Source organism: Panthera uncia (assembly GCF_023721935.1).
Source record: "Panthera uncia isolate 11264 chromosome B2 unlocalized genomic scaffold, Puncia_PCG_1.0 HiC_scaffold_24, whole genome shotgun sequence".
In the NCBI taxonomy this organism is placed as follows: Eukaryota; Metazoa; Chordata; class Mammalia; order Carnivora; family Felidae; genus Panthera; species Panthera uncia.
In genome coordinates, this window is record NW_026057580.1 from 65,269,205 (window position 1) to 65,281,582 (window position 12,378).

The 12,378-nt window shown below is 39.0% G+C and overlaps 1 protein-coding gene across 1 annotated transcript in view; it reads left to right on the plus strand.

The window, feature by feature from the left end:
• The window catches only part of CRYBG1 (crystallin beta-gamma domain containing 1), a 187,396-nt gene that overhangs the window by 91,122 nt on the left and 83,896 nt on the right, over positions 1 to 12,378 (plus strand). The window lies entirely within an intron of this gene.

Consider the following 12,378-nt stretch of genomic DNA (forward strand, 5'->3'; position numbering starts at 1 on the left):
TGTGCTGACAACTCAGAGCCTGGAACCTGCTTCAGATTCTGTGTCTCCCTCTCTCTCTTCCCCTCCCCTGTTCATGCTCTGTCTCTCTCTGTCTCAAAAATAAATAAACATTAAAAAAAATAAAAATTAAATTAAATTAAATTTAAAAAAAGTCCTTTAAAATGTTTTAACTGTGAGGTGCCTTGTGGTTCAGTTGGTTAAGTGTCCAACTCTTGATTTCGGCTCAGGTCATGATCTCACAATTTGTGAGTTTGAGCTCCGCATTAAGCTCTGTCTGTGCTGACATCGTGGAGCCTACTTGGAATTCTCTCTCTTTCTCTCTCTCTCTCTCTCTCTCTCTCTCTCTCTCTCCCCCTCTCTCTGCCCCTCCCCTATTCTCACTCTCTCTCTCTCAAATAAATAAACATTTATTAAAAAATAAAATGCTCATAGTGTTTCAATTAGATATGTGTTTGGAAATTAACTAGCAATGCTCACAATGTTGTGTAAGGGAAGACTAAATGGGCTTGAAGTGAGGCCAAAAGTGCCTTCTCCAACCTGAACTGTTGTATTAATAAAAGTTTTTCTTGTTATACGAATTTAAAAACATATTCAAAAGTAGAGAGAATATCATAATGGATCACCACACCATTCCACTTCTATGTATACATCATCCAGTTTCAACATTTACCATTCTCTGGGCCATCTTGTTCCCTTTATACCTCCCCTACCATCCCACAACTGGATTAAAAGCCAATCCCAACATCAGTATGAATCCCAACATCATGTTTAGTTTAAAATAGATACAAATGGTTACATATAGAAATATTTAGATATATCTGTATATATACCGGTTAGTATACATATTTATTTCCTTGCTCTGTCATCTCAGAGGGCCTAGAATCAATGATACCCCAGTAGTAACAAACACACCTAGAACTCAGATCTTGATTTCTAATGCCATTCTCCAATAAAATGTACCAGGGCTCCTTAGAAAAATTGCTGATTGTACAACTGGAGCCCAAAATATACAAGATGAGCCTGGAGTGTCTTGTAGTGCCAGAATGTAAAAAGTGCCAAACACACACACACACACACACACACACACACACACACTGATAGAGATATGTGAAACGGACATAGGAGCCAGCTGAAAGAGCTCCCAGTAGCTCAAACTGGAACAATTTGAGCAAGAAAATAAATAAGTATTGTATCAGAACTCAAAGTATAGAGTAAATATTTTTGAGTCCACATTCAAGGGTATTGGATAGAAATAAATAATTGAATGAATTAATGAATGAATGAATAAATAAATAAATAAAGGAGAAGAGATGAATCTCCCATGCAGAAGACTGGTTTTATTCTCATGGTGTCACTTAACACTTTCCTCCATCCCTACTACTTCACAGTAAATAATAATTCAGTAATTAAAACTTGATTAGATTAATTTTGCAGAAATATTTCACAGGTGATGTTTTGTGTATACTATTGAATTATAGCACAGGTGATCTTTCTTTTTCCATGATGTACAGATTGGTGTCATCATCCTGATCCATCTTTTGCAAAGCCTTTTGCCAAACAGCCATTAGCAGCCATTGATGACTATTGCCTAGATCTATTAATTCATTTCATCCACATTTATTGGCTGGGATTTTTCTTTCTTTTTTTTTTTTTAATGTTTTTATTTATTTTTGAGACAGAGAGACAGCATGAGCGGGGGAGAGGCAGAGAGAGAGGGAGACACAGAATCTGAAGCAGGCTCCAGGCTCTGAGCTGTCAGCACAGAGCCCGACACAGGGCTTGAACTCACGGACTGTGAGATCATGACCTGAGCCGAAATCGGACACTTAACCGACTGAGCCACCCAGGTGCCCCTTGCTGGGATTTTTCTAAAACAACTTTCCCACATCAACTATTTTGTTATTCTGAGAAACAGTTCATAAGAAAGGCAGGATAGGGGCACCTGGGTGGCTCAGCCAGTTAAGTGTCTGACTTGGTTTCAGTGTAGGTCATGATCTCACTGTTCATGAGATCGAGACCTGCATTGGGGCTGACAGTGGGGAGCCTGCTTGAGATTCTGTTTCTTCCTCTCTTTCTGCCCCTCCCCTGTTCACTCTGTCTGTCTCTCTCTCAAAATAAATAAACTTAATTTAGAAAAGGCAGAATAAATGCTTGATTTTTCCCTCTTTATTTACCAGTTTTCAGACAATGATTTGTTGCTTTTAGAAACTTCCAAATGTGGCCTGTTAGTTTTCTGCTGTCTGTGCTGTGATTTCAACTATATAGTAATTATTAAGGGAAAAGAAAAAGTTAAAAACACTGACTTATTAGGCTTATAAGACACTGGTGGACTTTTTATCATTGAAAGTGTAGATTTGTAATATGGTTAAGCAAGTCAATTCCAGAAGAGGGAAGTAGCAGGAAGAGAATTCCATTTCCAGCAAGGGTGATTGTCACTGGCAGATTTAAAGCACAAGCAAGAGAGAAGAAAGAAGGAGAAAACCAGGTGATATATACAGCAGAAGTGAATAAAAGAGGAAAAAACAGAAAGGGGGAGGAGATGAACACTGGAGAGAATGTCCTTAGCAAATAGTCTGTGCTCCAGTAATGCTCAATTGCTGACCTCGACAATCTCTGGTTTGCCATCTCTTTCTTGAATTCCTTATGTAATCTGAAAGCTAACTATAAATTAGCAGAATAAGATTGAACCCTCTTTCTTGACTTGTTCCCTTTACTTATCTAGTATATAAGATGATCTTTTGGACATATAATTTCAAAACACGTGTTGGTCTGTTGTAACCTTATGCACCAAGCAGGAAATAGACCTGTCCAAATAAACTGAGATAAACATGTATTTGCTTTTTCACTGAGGAATCCGATTCATGAGAAGTTTACACATGATTCTATCTTGATAAGAAGAGCTTAGAAAAGATACACAATGTGGTTTACATTTGCCAAACTACACCATGACTCAGAAACTAATTTGGAGGGTTGAAAAACACAGAAGAAACTATCTTGCTGCTCATTAAGTAATATATCTGTGGTAATTTTTTAAAAAGGATATGTTCATATATTATCAACTGTGGCTGTTATACCTTTGCCAATGAGTTTTAGTATAAACTATCTTGCTATTAAACTATTGGTATGTTACTAGGAATAATTAATACTGTATAGTAATATGCAGATTTTTATAATTGTACTGTGATTCTCTTTTTATGTGCTTTTACATTTAAGAAGATAAAACTTTAAAAATTTTTGACTGATTTTTTTAAGTCATGAGGGTTTTTACTTTTTATCTGGTATTTTGAATGAAGCTAAAAAATTCTGAATGATTTATGTTAAGAAGTAAAAAAAAAAAAAAGAGTAGATTTAGAATCTCCCCTTGACTTGGGCCTTTATTTTTTTTTTAACATTTATTTATTTTTTGAGAGACAGAGAGAACCGAGTATGAGTTGGGGAGGGGCAGAGAGAGAGAGGGAGACACAGAATCTGAAGTAGGCTCCAGGCTCTGAGAGCCCAATGGGGTGGGGGAGGGGTTGAACTCACAAACAGTGAGATCATGACCTTAGCTGAAATTGGACGCTTAACTCATAGACCCACTGAGCCACCCTGGCGCCCCAAGAGGACCCTCTTTAAAAAGGACCTGTTCTTTGCTCTTTGCCTATCCTGGAGGGCAGGCCCTGCTGCCAGGGTGTGTACTTCCAGGCCCAACAGGTGTCAGGGAGTATGTGCAGAGCTTGGATGTATGTGCTGTCCACTGGCAGACATGGGAGCCACTCATAGTGTAGAATGGAGACAGGGGAGGGAAGAGTAGGAGGCAAACCTGGGCTTCAGGTCATTTTGAAGGTGTATTTTTAAAGGCAAGAAATTAGAATATACTTTAACAGTTCATTAGCTTCACTTATAACTTTAAAACATTTAAATACAGAATTTATGACCTTCCATTTATATTCTTGTTCCCCTTTTGCCACCAATGTTAGGGAAAACTTGGGTAGGTTTTTAAAACACAAACAAAAAAGATTGAACTCATCTGTTCTTATGTTCTTAATTCTGTTAACGTATTAAATGTCCGAACAGGTATCATTGAATTCATCCATGAATTATAGGTAAATGGCTCTACCTAAAGATATAGTCCATAGTTTTTAGGTTTTTAGAATAAGTATATAAAATCATCCCAAATGTTTTAAATTGCCAGCTTTTCAAGGAGAATATTGGGGGAGAAGGAAGAAAGTGGCAAAAGCAATTGACTATCAGCTATTGATATTTACTCAGATGTGTTTAAGGCATAGGGAAAATGTTTTTAGTCTGAAAATTGTTCCCTGATCTAAAGGAGCTTATAAACTGGATGGGAAGCAAGAGAAACGTACATGGAAAAATGAAAATAAAACAGAGCAGCAAATATGAAATCAGTGTTACCAGTAATAAATGCTTTCAGAGGATTTCAGGAAGCTTGGGTAGTCAGGGAGGCCTCCAGGCTGGGCCTTGCCTTGTGACTCAGAAGCGTATTGGTGCAGGTAGATGAGGTGATATCCTGGGTGGGAAAAGCCACGCAGGCAGAAGTACAGAGACGGGTAAGCACCATGTATGTTTGGGAAACAGGGACATACTAATTTGGTTAGAGTGGATGGCTTGTGTTGGTACACAAAGGCAGAGGGATTTGAAAGGTATATGGTGCTGTCTGTTTAGGGCTCTGAAAGTTTGGGCTTTAGCCTGAAGACAAAAGATAGTTGCTGAAGGTTTTTGACATACAGATAGTAAGATGAAATCTGTGATTTCAATAAACAAATTACTGTGTTCAGATGGACTGGCAGAGGGAGACAAGAGGCAGGCAGACCATAGAGGTCCTGGGCTCATGGACCCAAGAAGAGGACAAGGGTCTGGCATTTTGCAAAAAGACATGTTTTCTATCACAGAACTTAAAACATTTCCTTAGGGTTTTCAGATATATCACCAACAATTTCCACTGGGAATAAGTGATGGCTGATGAAATATAATGGAATAAACAAAATGAGTGCCCATGTACATAGGATACTCACCACACTCATGTTTTATGTCCTTCTAGTGTTTTCACATGTTTACCTGTCTGCTTCTCTAAATGAAGAAAGGGCAAACACCACCTAACTTGTGTTCGAAGTAGATCAAGGATATTCCCAAAATTCAACCAGTGGAATATAATTATACTAACCTTGTTTGTACAGAGCATAGGAAAGTGTCTTTAGCCCCAAGTAATGAGAACATGTTACTTTTTATATATAAAACTGTCACATGGGGTGGGGGAAGCAGCCTGGTAAAGTGGAGAAAGACATTGGACCTTGGAAAGTCTGTGAGCTTGTTCTCATCATATTCCTTCCATGGAATGGCTCTAGCCCTGGGGCAATTCATTTATCCATCTTGGACAGCCTCACTTAAGGAGATTAAATTCTATAAACTCCAAGGCCCTTTCCAACTCTAATGTTCTATAATTATGTAAGTTACATCTAACACCAAAAGATTTTGTAAAATGAATTTCTTTTTTTTTTTATGTTTACTTATGTATTTTTGAGGCAGAGACAATGTGAGTGGGGAAGGGGCAGAAAGAGAAGGAGGCAGAGAATCCCAAGCAGACATCGCACTGTCAGCACAGAGCCTGATGTGGGGCTTGAACTCATGAACTGTGAGATTCTGACCTGAGCCGAAACCAAGAGTTGGTCCCTTAATCAACTGAGCCACTCAGGTGCCCCTCATAAAATGAATTTCTAATGCGCTTTGAGTTGGACTCTCTGGTGGAGTTTCGTGGTGGCTCTGACACCAACCAATGACTCAGCTATGGATTTATCTATGATTAATTTTGGGGAAAGTTGAGGCGGAGATTTTTTTTTAAGTGCTGATTGTGTATCAAGGTTATCAGGTTTTTTATTATGTAAAATTATATCCCCCGCCCCCCACTGAATCACTATTAAAAGTGGGTTATCTTGTAGATGTAATTAAATGGATAATATTCCTTCTGTGAACTTTTCAGGGACTGCTCATGAGGGACATGAAGTGAGAGCAGTTCCCTATGTAGAACCACAAGCACCTTTGCAAAAGCTGACAGACAGTGTGGTGAATTGATTAAAAGAGTACATTCTGGAGTCAGTTCAACTTGGGTTCAAATCCAAGCTCTGCCGCTTGTACCTGTATGATCTTGGGCAAGTTACTAGCTTTGTGGTTCAATTTACCCATCTGCCTCGTTGGGTTATGGGGATGAAGGGAGTTTGTTACATGTGAAGTACTTAAACACCACTCACCACAAGAAAATTTGGTGAAGTAGCAGTAGTGTTTTATATTTGGTTAAGTATTATTATAATTATGATTATTAGACAAGACAATATTTTATTTTTTATTTTTCTTTTTTTAGCTGAAAACTTCTACTTTTTTTTTCTTACCATGGTAAGTGCCTCTTTAACCTCCATCACCTATTTTACCCATCCTCCCACCCACTTCTCTGGTAATCATCAGTTTGTTCTCTGTAGTTAAGAGCCTATTTCTTGGTTTCTCTCTCTCTCTTTTTTCCTTTTGCTTGTTTCTTTTGTTTTTTAAATTCCATATATGAGTGAGATCATATGGTATTTGTCTTTATCTGACTGACTTATTTTGCTTAGCATTATACTCTCTAGCTCTATCCATGTTGTTGCAAATGGCAATATTTTATTCTTTTTTATGGCTAAATACTATTCCATTGTATATATGTTGATATACATGTATACACACACACACACACACACCACATCTTCTTTATCCATTCATCTATTGGTGGACACTTGGGCTGCTTCCATAATTTGGCTAATGTAAATAATGCTGATAGAAACATCAGGGTGAATGTATCCCTTTGAATTAGTGTTTTCATATTCTTTGGGTAAATAGTAGTGCAATTACTGGGTTGAAGGGTAGTTCTATTTTTAACTTTTTGAGGAACTTCCATACTGTTTTCCACAGTGGCTGCACCAGTTTGTGTTCCCACCAACAGTGCAGGAGGGTTCCTTTATCTCCACATCCTCTCCATCACTTATTGTTTGTTATGTTTTTGATTTTAGCCATTCTTTTAAAAAATTTTTTGATGTTTACTTATTTTTTAGAGAGAGAGACAGAGCGCAAGCAGGGGAAGGGCAGACAGAAAGGGAGACACAGAATTCGAAGCAGGTTCCAGGTTCTGGGCTGTCAGCACAGAGCCCAACATGGGGCTCGAACTCACAAACTGTGAGATCACGACCTGAGCTGAAGTCAGGTGCTTAACCAACTGAGCCACACAGGCGCCCCTAATTTTAACCATTCTGACAGGTGTGAGGTGATATCTCATTGTAGTTTTGACTTGCATTTCCCTGATGATGAGTGATGTTGAACATCTTTTCATGTGTCTGTTGGCGACCTGTATGTCTTCTTTGGAGAAATGTCTGTTCATGTCTTCTGCCCATTTTTAAATTGGATTATGGGGGGGGGGGCGGTTATTGAGCTGTATCAGTTCTTTATATATTTTGGATACTAACCCTTTATCACATAACGTCATTTGCAAATATCTTCTCCCATTCCATAAGTTGCCTTTTCGTTTTGTCAATTGCTTCCTTTGCTGTGCAGAAGCTTTTTATTTTAATAAAGTCCCAACAGTTTATTTTTGCTTTTGTTTCTTTTGCCTCAGGAGACATATCTAGTAAGAAGTTGCTACAGCTGATGGATGTCAAACAGGTTACTGCCTATTTTCTCTAGGATTTTGAAGGCTTCCTGTCTCACATTTAGGTCTTTCATCCATTTTTCATTTGTTTTTGCATATGGTGTAAGAAAGTAGTCCAGTTCTTACACAAGTCTAATACTTAATTATGAGAGCCATCAAAGCAGAGCTACCAAATCTGAGTGAACTCAATGCCTGAGTAGTATTGAGTGGTACTACTGAGAAGTAGCCAAATTTATTTTTACCAAATGCCTGAGGCGTGAGGGTCAAATTATAAACAGGCCAAGGCATTGGCCATCCTGGGAATCACATATAAGATACATGTCCAACAGAAGAGCCCCAGAGAAATCCACAAAGTCTCCTGGAGAGAAAGAAGCAGCTGTAAATATATGCTTACTCCAGAGAACACCTTCAGCCTAAGTAAGTGCCCCTTTTTGCCCCTAAATCCCCACTCCTTCCGGGCCTAACCCACAAAGAATGAATAGTGTGAACTGGAATTGAAGAGAAAAAAGGCAAAATTGGGGAAAAGGAGGAATGGAACAGAAATGACTGTGTCTCTCCCCCACTGCAGGATGCCCACCTAAAACCCACCCAAGTGCTGGGCAAGGGGGAAAATAGTCACTGAAGTGCGATTTAGAGTCTTGGTTATTACTTTGGGCTACACATTTTCATCACTAAAATAAAGCCTTTTTACTTTCTAAGAGTGAATGATAAATTCAAGGGGTGAAAAAAAAACCCATAGAATGTGTTTAAAAGGAGAGTGATGACAAAGAATCAGATTGTTTTCTGCTTCCATATACTGAGCTCCACCAAAGTGTCACTAGGGTAAGAAACCTTCCTCAAAATATAGAAAGTTTCACTGAGTTGGGGGTCCAGCTGGAGAGGGTTAACTGGACACGAGAAACACACAAATGATAAAAGAGGTGTTTCCTCGGTTATAAGGGGAGAAAGTATGAGATCCACCCAGAACAAAGTGAAATCTGTGCAACATATTATAGCAACTGCTATGCTGCCTTCTTGCTTTCTGAAAACGGAAAGAAGAAAAGAATGTGCAATCACAGAATAGGTATGAAATACTGTGAAGGATATGCATGTTGGATTGGTGGAAATGATTTTCAATTCAACTCTGTGCTCTTGATGTTAAAGCCCTTGAGAATTGTGTTCGTTCATTCATTCAAACAGTTACTGAGCATCAAGTATTACCTGGCAAGGTTTCTCTTGCCACGCGTTTATGTCTAATTAGAGGTGCATACCAATTAGGAAAAGTCTCCCTTAACGCTAAACTGGCAAAGGCATGGTCTCCTCAGCCACAAAGGGTTCAAAAATAAAGCTGTGGTCAGTGTTCAGAGTAGAAGGTATGCGATGGTTACGTGGGTCCTGTAAAAATGATAGGTTTGGGATGGAAAATACATTTGATGTAAGCATAGTCCACATTGATTTGTGCTCTGCTAAAAGTTGAATGGCCCTTAGCAGACCCGAGAGAGGCACTACCCAGACCTTCGGGCACTGTGTCATATGGCAATTACTTTTCGCATAAGATTTTACAATTCAGCGTGTGCATCAGTCTCTAGATTGTAGCTGTCATCAGCCTCAGCCCAAACCACAGTTTCACTGGCTTTATTTGGTTACAAACATGATTGGAATTAAGGTTTAGAAGGAGAGATAAGATAGATCTAATCTTCTAACATAAAAGAAAACATACACACACTCATTATTTTCTTTTTCATTTTTGTGCACCCTCATTATTGAGGAGCTCTTTCATGGTGTGCAGATCTAGCCTAGAAGGGCAGCATATAAAGGTTTATCTGAAATCTTCTAAACCTGCGGGAGGAGGAGGAGAGGAACCTATCGACACCACTCAGCAGCTTGCCTCACACAGTGGACAGCCGCATCCCAGTGTAGGGACACAGGCCTAGCACTTGGGCCACTGACAGGCTCCTTGCCAGGGAGAATTGCTGTGCCCTCCTTTGCATAGGGACAGGAACTCTGTGAAGTTTCTCTTGCCCTAAGGGGAAGGAACCAGTGCCTTGGCACACCCTTTCCAAACGGTCCAGTGCCTGATCTGAATCAACTAAAGGGAGAATGAAAAGACCTTTTCACGGCTTGAATCCTTCAGATAGAAAAAAAACCCTTCACACCCACTTCTGATGAGCCCCATAAAAAAATGGTTCCTTCTGAGCTGAGGAACAGAGAGAAACTGCCAGAAAACTTTGGCAGAAAACCATTCGCCAATGGGGAAAGAGTCAAAGGAAAGAATGGGGCCACAAAAGACTCATTGTCCACATTTATCCCTCTTCTTTTCTTTTCTGATTATTTGGTTGCAGCTCGGATCAACAGGGATGACTAAGAGTGAGATCTTTTGTAAGAGCATGAGAGCTTTGGATACAAGTAGTTCTGCCAGTAGCCTGGCTGCAAGCAACACGGTACACAGGGGCACCTTGTGGTACTGGGACCTTGGCATAGAGGGTGCTGTGGTGCAGTTAAGTGGAGAAGAATCCACGCTTTCACCTTTTGTTTTCTTTAGCATGTAAAAGTGGCACCGTGAGTCTCAATATCAAATGCAGTTCCAACCCCATTTATATCACTTAATAGATTTGCAAAACTGGCTGATTATTATAGCCTTGCTGAGCCTCAGTTTTCCCATTTATTAAACGGGACAATAATATTCACCTTTTAGGATGGTTGTGGGCATTAAGTATGATCAGGCTCCTCAGAAATTAAGAGAGGCCCAGATCACTTCCATTTTAAAAACTCCTGATACCTTAAAGCAACAACAACAAAAAGGAACAAATATCAAAAATAGGTATTAAAAATAATATGTTCTAAATGTTTACTTTTAACAAATTAATATTCTTAGCATATCACAAATATAATTATGTAATTCGCAAGATAAGGGCCTATACTAAAAAATGTCAGTTTGTATTTCGCAAGATGTAATTTTTGTATTTTTTTTTAAGATGCAGTTTTATAGGGGCGCCTGGGTGGCGCGGTCGGTTAAGCGTCCGACTTCGGCTCAGGTCATGATCTCGCAGTCCATGAGTTCGAGCCCCGCGTCGGGCTCTGTGCTGACAGCTCAGAGCCTGGAGCTTGTTTCAGATTCTGTGTCTCCCTCTCTCTCTGACCCTCCCCCATTCATGCTCTGTCTCTCTCTGTCTCAAAAATAAATAAACGTTAAAAAAAAAATTTAAGATGCAGTTTTATAAAAGACAGAAATTCCTATCATTGTCTCAATGTACCTGAGTCTTTAGCATCGCATAGAAATGCAGTACAGGTTTGTATCTGAAGCCCCTCAGGAATGTGAGGCCTGGGCTGCATGCTCTCCTCTGGCTCCTGGTTGGAGGCCTCAGGCTTTGCTATAGGAGGTTCATAGGAGGCATGCATGGACCTTGATTCCCGTCCTCCCCTCTTTCCATTTCCCTTTCTACAGCAGCCACTAGAACAAGGGTGAAAAGGACTCACATGGGACTTTAATTGATTTGGTTTGGGCATTGTTCGAGCCCCACAACATTTCTTCTTGCAACTTCAGATTTTTATTATTTTCGTTACTTTCCTTGGGATGGTGCAATAAGGAGACTAGAAATAGTCTCAGTTCGTGATTGTTCATCATCATTTTTAAAAAATTGAGAAATAATCACATACTATAAAATTCATTCTTTTAAAGTATACCATGGTTCCGTGCTTTTTAGTATATTTCCAAGCTATACGTTAGTATTTTCCAGAACATTTTCATCACTGCAAAAAGAAACTCCATAGTCTCTCCCCATACCCTCTTTCCCCCAGTCCCTAGTAACCATTAATCTACTTTCTGTCTCTCTGTGGATTTGCCCATTCTGGACATAAGATATAAATGGAATCATATACTGTATGTCTTGCTTCTTTCACTTTGCACAATGTTCTCAAGTTTCTACCATGTTGTGGCATGTATGAATGCTTCATTCCTTTCTATTGCCAAATAATATTCCCTTATATGGATATGCCATATTTTATTTATCCATTTATCAGTTGATATACATTTGGGTTGTTTCCACTTTGGGGCTATTATGAATAGTGTTGCTATAAACATTGGTGTGCAAATTTTTCTGCGGATATGTGTTTTCAGTTCTCTTAGGTATATAACTAAGAGTGAAATTGTTGGGTCATATGTTCAATATTTTGAGAAACTACCAAACTGTTTTCCAGAGTGGCTGCAATTTTACAATCCCACCAATAATGTACTAGGGTTATAACGAATCCATATCTATACCAATACTTATTGTCATCATTTTGGTTATAGCCATTGTAATGGAGGGAAGTGACATCTCATTATGGTTTTGATATGTGTTTTCATAATGACAGACAATGTTCATTATCTTTTCACATGCTCATTTGCCATTTGTATATCCTCTTTGGATATACAAATGTCTATTCTATTGCTTTGCCCATTTTTAAATTGGGCTATTTGTATTTTATTGTTAAATTGTAAAAGTTCTGGGTACTAAATCCCTGTCAGGTATATGATTTTGCAAATATTTTCTCTTATTCTGTGGGAGTTACCTTTTCACTTTCTTGATAGTGTTTTTAGAAGCGCAAAAGTTTTTGATGAAGTCCAATTTATCTTTTTTTAAGTTTATTTATTTATTTTGAGAGAGAGCGTGACAGAGCACGCACGCACAAGTAGGGGAGGGGCGGTGGGGGGAGAGAGAGAGAGAGAGAGAGAGAGAGAGAGAGAGAGAGAATCC